This window comes from Camelus bactrianus, chromosome 14 (genome assembly GCF_048773025.1).
Source record: "Camelus bactrianus isolate YW-2024 breed Bactrian camel chromosome 14, ASM4877302v1, whole genome shotgun sequence".
Taxonomy (NCBI): domain Eukaryota; kingdom Metazoa; phylum Chordata; class Mammalia; order Artiodactyla; family Camelidae; genus Camelus; species Camelus bactrianus.
Window position 1 is genome coordinate 18,020,805 of NC_133552.1, and position 10,424 is coordinate 18,031,228.

At 40.0% G+C, this 10,424-nt stretch overlaps 1 pseudogene; it reads right to left on the reverse strand.

Moving 5' to 3' along the window:
* Positions 1-9,920: 9,920 nt before the first annotated feature.
* Positions 9,921-10,049, reverse strand: LOC123615850 (U4 spliceosomal RNA; annotated as a pseudogene).
* Positions 10,050-10,424: the final 375 nt, after the last annotated feature.

Below are 10,424 nucleotides of genomic sequence, written 5' to 3' on the forward strand. Positions count from 1 at the left end.
AGAATGAAAGATCAACTTGAGAACTGATTATAGAAGGAAAAAAGGTCAAATGATCTGAATTCTCATCAGATGAATTAGAGGGAAAAAAAGGAATGGAGGGGAACCTACAGACTAAAAAGAAACTTAGAAAACCCATCAAATTTTTTTTAAAAAAGGCAAGACTAAATTATTATGTCTGAGGATGCCATTTAGCTGATAAAGCTATTAAAAAATGTAAGGAAGTGATCAATATAAAATCAGGACAGTGGTTACTTTGAAGAAAGGGCAGGGCTGAGATGGGATAAGATTAATCTGAGGGCTGCAAAATGGTAATATTTTAATTCTGTTATTTCTTTTTTTATGATGCTAAAAACAGTCATAGATGAAGTTGATCATTTTAACCACTTTTAAGTGTGCAACTCAGTGGCATTAAGCATACTCACAGTGTTGTACAACCAAAACCACTCTCTATTTCTAGAACTTTTGTATCATCCCAAACAGAAATATTTCTTTTTCAAAATGTATTCATTGGAACTCTTTGATAAAAAGATGCTTTCCTGCATCGGTTCTGCGGTTACCCAGGGGTAGGGGTTCATACAGAAAGGCAGGACAAATGTTTGATGGGGATGAGGCACAAAGAGCAACTTCTGGGGTGGCTCAAAACTGTTCTAATTCTTGTCTGGGAAAGTAATTAGGAGGCTGTGTGCAGGGTGGGGAGATGACCATAACCACAGGGAGGAGGGGAAGGGAGGGGAGAGCCAAGCAAGAGAAGAAACTTTCTGCTACCATGAAAAGGCACATAGGATATGATAACATTTATGCATTTTCTAAAATGAATTAGGTGTGGTTCTATATACATAGAAAAAAATTAAAAAGGAGCGCACCTGCCTGTTAGTGTAGGTGGATTTAGACAGGGACCTACTTACAGGCAGACCAATGTACAAAATAACTTCTCAGAGGCCCTTCTGGGAACACAAAGGGGACTTTGGGGGCCAGTAACAACTTGTTTCTAGATCTGGGTGCTGGCTGTATGAGTCTCCTCCATCTGTAAAAAATTTTGCGCCACACACTTATACAATGTGCATTTTTCTGTATGTATATTATACTTTAACAAAAATGTTTCTAAAAAACTAGAAGTCCCTTCTACTCTTAAGACTGTATATTATGAAAATTCCCAATCCTTATTTCAGTTGTTAAAATGAAAAGGATGTGCACCGACGTGGAGAACTGGAATCGTAATCCTTTCCCTTCATTAATTATCCATGAAAGGAAATTCCACCTGACTCACCAGCCTGCTTGCTCCTGATGGGTGGAGGGAGGCCACAGTGACTACGCCTCTGACGCCTCGGGCCTGGGAGCACCCACATCCTGGTCCACTGCCAGGGACCCAAGAATGGCCATGGTTGCTGGCCGCTGAGGCGGATTCCAAGCAATGGGCCCAAGATGGGAGTTGAAGGAAATCTCTTCAATGGCACATTCTGAGAAGAAATGATGGGAAGAAGAAGAGGGGAGAATAAAGAGAATCTCAATAAATAAAAGAGCATCTACCTCCTGCCTGTTGTAATAATGATCTTTAAGCTACAGGCTCCAGCATTCCCACAAAGCACACATCACTCTATTTTTTATTTACCTAATGGAAATGCAAACTAGCACTTAAATGGAATTCCCCCTTAAATGTCTGAGCCTATTAACTCTGTTTTTTACTTACTTACTTACTTATTTATTTATTTATAAACATTTTTTATTGAGTTACAGTCATTTTACAATGTTGTGTCAAATTCCAGTGTGGAGCACAATTTTTCAGTTATACATGAACATACATATATTCATTGTCACATTTTTTTTCTGTGAGCCACCACAAGATCTTGTATATATTTCCCTGTGCTATACAGTATAATCTTGTTTATCTATTCTACATATGTCTGTCAGTATCTACAAATTTTGAACTCCCAGTTTATCTCTTCCCCCGCCCCCCCGACCCTTGGCAACCACAAGTTTGTATTCTATGTCTATGAGTCTGTTTCTGTTTTATCTTTTTTTTTTTTTTTTTAGATTCCACATATGAGCGATCTCATATGGTATTTTTCTTTTTCTTTCTGGCTTACTTCACTTAGAATGACATTCTCCAGGAACATCCATTGTGCAGCAAATGGCGTTATGTTGTTGGTTTTTATGGCTGAATAGTATTCCACTGTATAAATATACCATCTCTTCTTTACTCAGTCATCTGTTGACGGACATTTAGGCTGTTTCCATGTCTCGGCTATTGTAAATAGTGCTGCTATGAACATTGGGGTGCAGGTGTCATTTTGAAGGAGGGTTCCTTCTGGATATATGCCCAGGAGCGGGATTCCTGGGTCATATGGTAAGTCTATTCCTAGTCTTTTGAGGAATCTCCATACTATTTTCCACAGTGGCTGCACCAAACTGCATTCCTACCAGCAGTGAAGGAGGGTTCTCTTTTCTCCACAGCCTCTCCAGCATTTGTCATTTGTGGACTTTTGAATGATCTGAGCCTATTAACTCTGAATTCCAGATTTTCTGGAAGAAATATTGAACTAATGGGATTTGTCATAATTACCATCCTCGACTCCTAAAGCCTAAGAAGGCTGCTTGGAAAGGAAGAGGTGACTCCTCTTCCCTGGGGACACTGGTGCAGTCACTTGAGCTCCTTGGCCAGAAAGAACTTTGGAAATACCAAGTCTCTCAAAGTTCATCTCTCAGTCAAACAAGTAACTTGTAAGAAGATGATGTCCTTTCCCTGTGAAAAATTGCCTGCTGTTTCCCTATAATTATGAAGCATTATTCTACCATAAAGCTCTAGATGTGATGTTCTGGAAAACTGTTCTACTGAGGAGAGGACAGAATTAGCAACTTAAAGGGAGAAAGACATGAAAATGTACAGGACTCAAGGCACCCCAGGGTTTGTCACTTTACAAGTGAGCTTTACAGAAGCTCCTTCTGGATGCTGTACACTGTTCCACATGTGTGTTATTCAATGAAACAAAACAGTGGATGATCCAAAGATGCAAATTCACTCACAAAAACCGGGAGGGAACTACAATTTGATGAATGCATAGAACAAGTCAGGCACTGTGTAGCTGGGTTTGTGTGTGTGTGTGTGTGGGGTGTAAAATATACATAACAGAAAATTGACCCTTTAACCATTTTTAAGTGTACAATACAGTAGCATTAAGTACATTCACACTGCTATGCAACCAGCACCCCTGTCCATCTCCAGACCTTCTTCATCACCCCAAATTGAAACTCCATGCCCATTAAACAATAACTACTCATTCTCTCCTATCCCCAGTACCTGGTAACCTCTATTCTACTTTCTGTCTCTGTGAATTTGCTGGGTTCCTAGTCAAAGTGGAATCATGTAGTATTTGCCCTTTCGCAACTGACTTATCTCACTTGGCATAATGTTTTCAAGGGTCATTCCATGTTGTGGCATGTGTCAGAATTTCCCTCCTCTTTAAAGCTAAATAATATTCTGTGATATGGATGTAACACATTTTTGTTTATCCACTCATCTGTCAGTGGGCACTTGGGTTGTTTCCATTTTTTGGTTACTATGAATAATGCTGCAGTGTTATATTGATGTACAAAATCTGTTCGAGTCCTTGCTTTCAATTCTTTTGGAAATATACCCAGAAATGGAATTGCTGAATTATATGGTAATTCCATGCTTCATTTTTAAAGGACCTGCCATACTATTTTCTACAGAGGCTGCAGCGTTTTGCTTTCTCACTAGCAATGTACAAGAGTTGTAATTTCTCCACATGTTCGCCAACACATTTTCAGTTTTGTTGGTAATAGCATAGCTATCTAATTGGGTGTGAGCTAACTGCTCTCATCTCACATGCTTGACTGCATTCATTTCCTACTACTACCCTAAAAATCACACTCCATTTTACAGGGAAGGAAGATTCAGTAGGTCAGTGACTAGTAAGTGGCTGAGCCAAGATCTGAAAAGTTACCTGGCTGGTTCCAAAATCCATCTTCTTTCCACTAGATTATGCTGCCTGCCCCAGGAGGTATTTGCTAACCCCATGGGGAGCTGATCCTGTAGGAAGATGTTCAGGAGAAGGAGTGCCCACCACAGGTCCCATGACTGCTAGTAAAGGTAGCCCTGGATGCTAGCTGACAACAGTGGGGGAAGAAACTAAGACATGCTTCCAAGGAGGAGCCAACCTCGAGGGCACGTTTGTTTTGTTCAGGCTAATGAATGAGACACAGGAAAAGTGGTCATGGGTGAAAATGGGAATTTCAGAAGTGTTTTTTTTTTTTTTTGGTGGGGAAGGTAATTAGGTTTGTTTGTTTATTTACTTAATGGAGGTACTGGGGATCAAACCCAGGATCTCATGTATGCTTTACCATGGAGCTATACCCTCCCCTAGACAGTATCTCCTTTCTTATTTTGGATTAATACTAGTTTTCATCATCAGTCATAAGCACCATTATTTAATGTATCACTTAGATAGAAAAAAAATGCTGCCAAGTACCATTACATATATCCCAAGATCAGTAATGTTAAAGGCTCACCCCCAAAAAAGATTAAAATAAAAAAATAAATTAAATGAAAAAGCAAGCAAAAAACCCCCCACCCCAATACCAATCAACCAATCAAACAAAAAAAGCCACAAAAAAAGAAAAATAAAAAATTAGAAAAAACACAAAAATATGCACCTTAGAATTGGTAATACTAAGTTTTCAAGCCAATCTCCAGTTACAGTGTTTTCTACTCAAGTTTGCCAGAAAATTAGAGACACAGTTTCCTCCGAGACAAAGTTAAAATTCATTGACATACCCATTTAACATTTTGACAGGTTACTAAGTAACCATGGATAAACTAGGAATAGTCTCCAAAGGGAGATAAAAGTCCAGATATACAATGGTGCAAAGAACAAAATGAGATAGTCACAGTTCAGTTCATTTTAAAGTAAATGAAAATATCAAAAAGTCTAGTAAACTATGTTCCAATTGTGCCTTATCTGCCACCATATATGTGTATATATTTGAGTATTTAAATTCTATATATATGGGGGGAGGGTATATTTCAGTGGCAGAGTGCATGCCTAGCATGCACGAGGTCCTGGGTTCAATCCCCAGTACTCCCATTAAAGATAAACAAATAAAAGCCTAATTACCCCCCCCCAAAAGAAGCAAATACTATACATGTATAGACACTGTACAAGTGTGTCTCCTCTATACATGCCCACTATTCCTACTTTTTCAAAGCCCACCCATGCCTCAAGGACTAATGGGGCTGCAACTTTCCCATAAAGACAGGAATGGGCCTCTTCTCCTGAATCCCTACTTTGCCTGCCCTGCTGTATTACCTTTGTAACCTATCAAATCCTGTTTCTAGTAGTTGTTTGCAGGTATGGCAATAGATTGTAATCTCATCAAAGGCAGAGATGGTGTCTTACACATTCTCAAGAGTTTAATATACATTTTAAAAAAGATTTGAAATGCCATGAACTCTAATCCTAAGTATTTATTTTTAGTGTCCTGCCTTGTTTCAAAAGAGATTTGATGTGGCTTACAAAGGTGCCTACGGTATCAACTAAAATACACATGAAAAAGATCCTCAAAATACAAAATGAGGAAATCAGGATAAGGGAAAATGAAAGTAGGGAAATTAGATTTAACCAGGAATAAGTTAGAACATAAAAGCATTCTAAAAGATCCTTGCCAGCAATAAGCCCAAATTTGCCTCTTGAGATTCCTAGCAGTCAAAGTGAAGAGGGAAGCATGAACAGTTGTAAGACAATGTCCATACACAAAAAACTAGTTGCTCCCCAGAGTCAGCGAGTATTAAACCCTGCTTGTGTGCACACAGTTAGTTAGTGAATAGTCATTAACCTATTTAGTTTTATATTTCCAGATCCCAACACAGGACGTGGCATATGGTAAGTCAGTGGTTCTCAAACTTTTTGGTCTTTGGATCCTTTTGCACTCTTTAAAAAAACACTTTTTACTTTAAAATAATTCTAGATTTACAGGAGAATAGAAAGATAGTACGAAGAGTTCCCATATACCCTTCACCCAACTTTCCCTAATGTTAACATCTCATGTAACCACAACACATTTACCAAAGCTAAGAAATTAAATTGATATAATACTATTAACTAAACTATGGACTTCATCTGCATTTCACCAGTTTTTCTGCTAAAGTGCTTTTCTGTTCCAAGATCCAATCCACACTGAATTTAGTTCTTTATACTTTTAATAATTATTGAGGAAAACAAATTTTTTGGTTACCAAAGGAGAGAGGGAAGTGGGGGGGGGGTGCAAATTAGGGGTATGGGATTAACAGATACAAACTAATATGTATAAAATAAATAAGCAACAAGGTTATACTGTATACCTTGGGAATTACAGCCATTACCTTGTAAAAACCTATAATGGATTATAATCTGCAAAAATACTGAATCACTATGCTGTACACCTGAAACTAATAAAATATTATAAATCAACTAGACTTCAATGAAAAAAAATTACTGAGGACCCTGAGCACTTTTGCTTATGGGGATTATATCTTTGGATATTTACCATATTAGATGTTGAAAATTTTAAGCACTTATTTATTTAAAATAATAATAATCCCATTACATGTTAAGATGAACAACATTTTATGAAAAATAACTGTATTTTCCAAAACAAGTTAGTGAGAAGAGAGGCATTATTTTATCTTTTTTTCAAATATCTTTAATAGCTGAGTTCATACCTGCTTTTGCATTAAATCTATTGCAATATCATACATCATGTAGCCTCTGGAAAACTCTATGGAACATTCTGAGAATATAAGAAGGAAAGAGGCAAATAACAGCTTGGCATTATTATAACAATAGTTTTAGATGGGGCTGGGATAGCTCAAATTGTAGAGCACATACTTAGCATGCATGAGGTCCTGGGTTCAATCCCAGTACCTCCTCCAAAAGTAAATAAATAAACCTGATTACCTACCCCCTAAACAAAAACCCTGTAAATAAATAAATAAGTCACCCTACAAAATTTTTTTTTTAAATTAAAAAAAGAAGTTTTCGTGTGGTAGGCTCCTGAAAAGGTCTTGGGGACCTCACTTTGAGAACCACTGAGGTAGACACAGCACAAAGCCTTGTTTTAGTCTGCCTAATTTCTTTCAGACTCTGGGCCTACAGGGCAAGGATTAAGTGTGAATTTGTATGAGAGCTCATGGCCGACGCTCCGATAACCATGTTACAACTTCCTCCCGCACACCAAGGAAGGTATCTACATCCTCTGCATTCCTTCTTTAGCCAAGCAAGGTGTCTGAGCAACTGAAAACACAAGCAGGTGTCTGAAAGGAAAAACAGTAAGCATCGTAGATCTGGCCTCAATCACCCATGTCCACTCCCAAAAGCTGAGCCCTTACCTGTTCTCAGCCTCTGTCACCCTAGGCTCACACTTAGCAGGTTCATGGCCACCTAGAGCAGATTTGGCCCCAAGAACAAAAATACCCATCCCCCAACCACTCCCAGCATATGCAGCACAGTCACCCTAGGCCTCCTTCCTGAGCACAGGCCCAGGGATGGGTGCCAGCTACCTCCCCTCTCATGCCACATGCATTCTCGTTTGAGATGTGGCCCCAGCTACTCTAACTTCACAGACATTCTGTCAAGGATCAAAGGGCATCTGTTTGCCTTGGGAATCGCCTCCCCCCAGTCTCTCCTTCTTCTCACCCACTTGGTGAGTTTGGAAGGACAAATTGGACATACGTAGTCTTCCCTCTTGGGACATGGTCTGCCCCTCTCTCCTCTATGCAGTGTGATTTATAGGCAAGTTGGCCTCATTTTGGAGTTAAGTATTAGGAAGTCTCTCACAGATAAAATCTCTAACCTCCAACTGGGTCTTTGTCAGCAATAAAGGTGATATTTTGGTCTCCATTTGCTGACTTTTTGCTTTTATTTCCTAATCGATGTAGACCCCCAGTGAGGCAGAAGGACATCATTACTGTGCCCCCTCAAAGACCCCAAGAGTTATCAGTGCCCCTAAAGACAGTTATCAAAGGTAGTCTAAACGTCATAAATTTTGCTTTGAGTGTTGTCTTCAGACACTTGCGATATTCTTTAAAGAAATGAATTGGTATTTTGATTGACTTTTATCTGAATTAGGTGCTCAGACAGGCAGCATTCTGACCTTCCCCTACAGTGAGGCTTCTGACACGATGGTCATTTGCATGTTCAGCCTCCCGTCTGCTCCACTTCTCCTTCAGGGCAAGACTCTGTCCTGTTCGAGCAGTACATCTAGCAGTCTGCTGCCTGCTGCACATGGAGTAATTGCTCCATAAACATGTGCTGCACGAACAAATAAAAAATTAATACTACTCGAGTCTCCCCTGAAACTCAGGGGCTGATAAATTTTTTTCCCTCTTGGAAACCAACGGCCTTTGGGAAAACACTTTAACAAATCATCTTATAATAGAAGTGAGAGATCGTGAATACAGGAGAAAGATGGTTAAGCTGCCTCTGCCTGAGAAAACAAAATGGATTTGTCTTTTTTTCCCTTCCTGATAGGGAAGGTGGGGGGCAGGGTTGAGAAGAGAAAACAGCCAGCGGGCTAGTCTAAGTTGGGGGACAAGAGAAGTCACAGTGGTTAGCTAAGGGCAATTTAAGAATAGGAATACCACCAGGGGAGTGTATAGCTCAGTGGTAGAGCACATGCTTAGCATGCCTGAGGTCCTGGGTTCAATCCCCAGTACCTCCATTAAAATAAGTTTTAAAAAGCCTAATTACCTCCCCCCCAACCAAAAAACACAGGCACACCCAGTGTCAGTGAAGTGTCAGTGCCTAGATGTAATGCACTCTCTTCCTTCCCATACTTTGTCAGTGACTCTGAGAATGTACACATGGGGAGAAATCTTGGGGAGGGCTCTGGATTTCCTCTGAGGGTATGTGCCAATCTTACTTGGGTTTTATGTAAACAGGACCCCAGCAGACATCTGTGTTACAGAAACAATATGTGTGGTGGATTGCTTGAAGAATATTCTGTCTATTCCAGATCATAAAATAATTTTACCTTCGAATCAATTCAGATCTCAGAAAGCTGTGAGCCAGGATCCCTTTATTCTGCCGGCTAGTAGAATTGCTTCTACCGAGCAGAGTTTGAAGACGAGGCCTGCGTGGAAGGAGGCTATGAGAAACAACCCATGTTAATACCCACTACTAAATTTACCGGAGTAGTATTTACTGAGGAGAGCTCATGGGAGAACTGCTTTGTGTGTCTCATTAGTGGGATGCTAAAAAAAAAGGGGGGATTTCCTAGGATAAAAGATTTTTTAATACAAAAATGATGGCGGATCTTATAACTAATTACATTCTCTCCCCTCCCTTTTTTGGTTGCTAAAAGCTCATGGTCAAATGTGCAGCCCACCTCTGACGACTGCGGAGCTCGATGACACTCAGGTTGATCCCATCCTCACCCCTGGCTTCATCTTATTGTCTTACTCTCATTTTCAGTTTGCACCAACTGCCTCATTCATTTTTGAAGGTGCTTTGTTCTACACAAAACTCTATAAGCCGCTATGAGTAATTTTTCAAGTAAGGAAAAGAAATGAATCTACTCTCCAAGGTGTATTATCTCTAATTCCCATGCCGGTGTGCTCTTCCCTTGAAAGAATGAAAAGCCGAAGATAAGCTATCTTCCTCCAGCAGCGTGTTGACAAGCCTTCAGCCACCCCTCCTTCACTGCTCCCTAATAAATACTTGCTGCTGTTTTTAGGAAAACAATGTATGGGTCGGTTTTTTGGATGAAAATCACGGTGGCGCATGCGCACGCGCACACACACGCACGCACACACACACGCACACACACACACACACACACACGCACCCCTCCTATGCTTGTTAAGTCATCTGAAAACCCATTGCCTCTCGCTGCACAATTTGGAAACAGAAAACCCTTAGCTCTTCTCGGGCGTATATGCTTATTTCTGTAGCGCATTTTCAAGTCGTCACGGTGGGATATTGGGAAAAGTTTTCAATTAGCAGTTATCGTGCCTTGGATAAACCTCATTGGCTACCATACTGCCATTGCGCTAAGCTCTGAGGTACATTTTCATTATAAATCGACCATATATAATACAAATACTTCCCCCATACTTTATTTGTATTCTTATATTTGGTTTCAGAAATTAAATGTGAAATTATACGTGAAAACATTTTGTGCTATATATCATCACCACGAACACTAAAGATCCCCTTGACCAGGCTTTTCCTCAGCCCCACTGCCTCCCAGAATTAGCCAGTTATCAGTTTGCTGCATATCCTAGACTGCTGTTGATGCTTTTGCAAATATACGCATGGATCTGTAGCGATAACTGGTTATATTATGTGCGTCTGGGTGTTAAATGTACGGTATGCTGTACACGTCCTGCTCTTCTGCTGCTTGCATTTTCCCGTGAACAATACATCTTACGG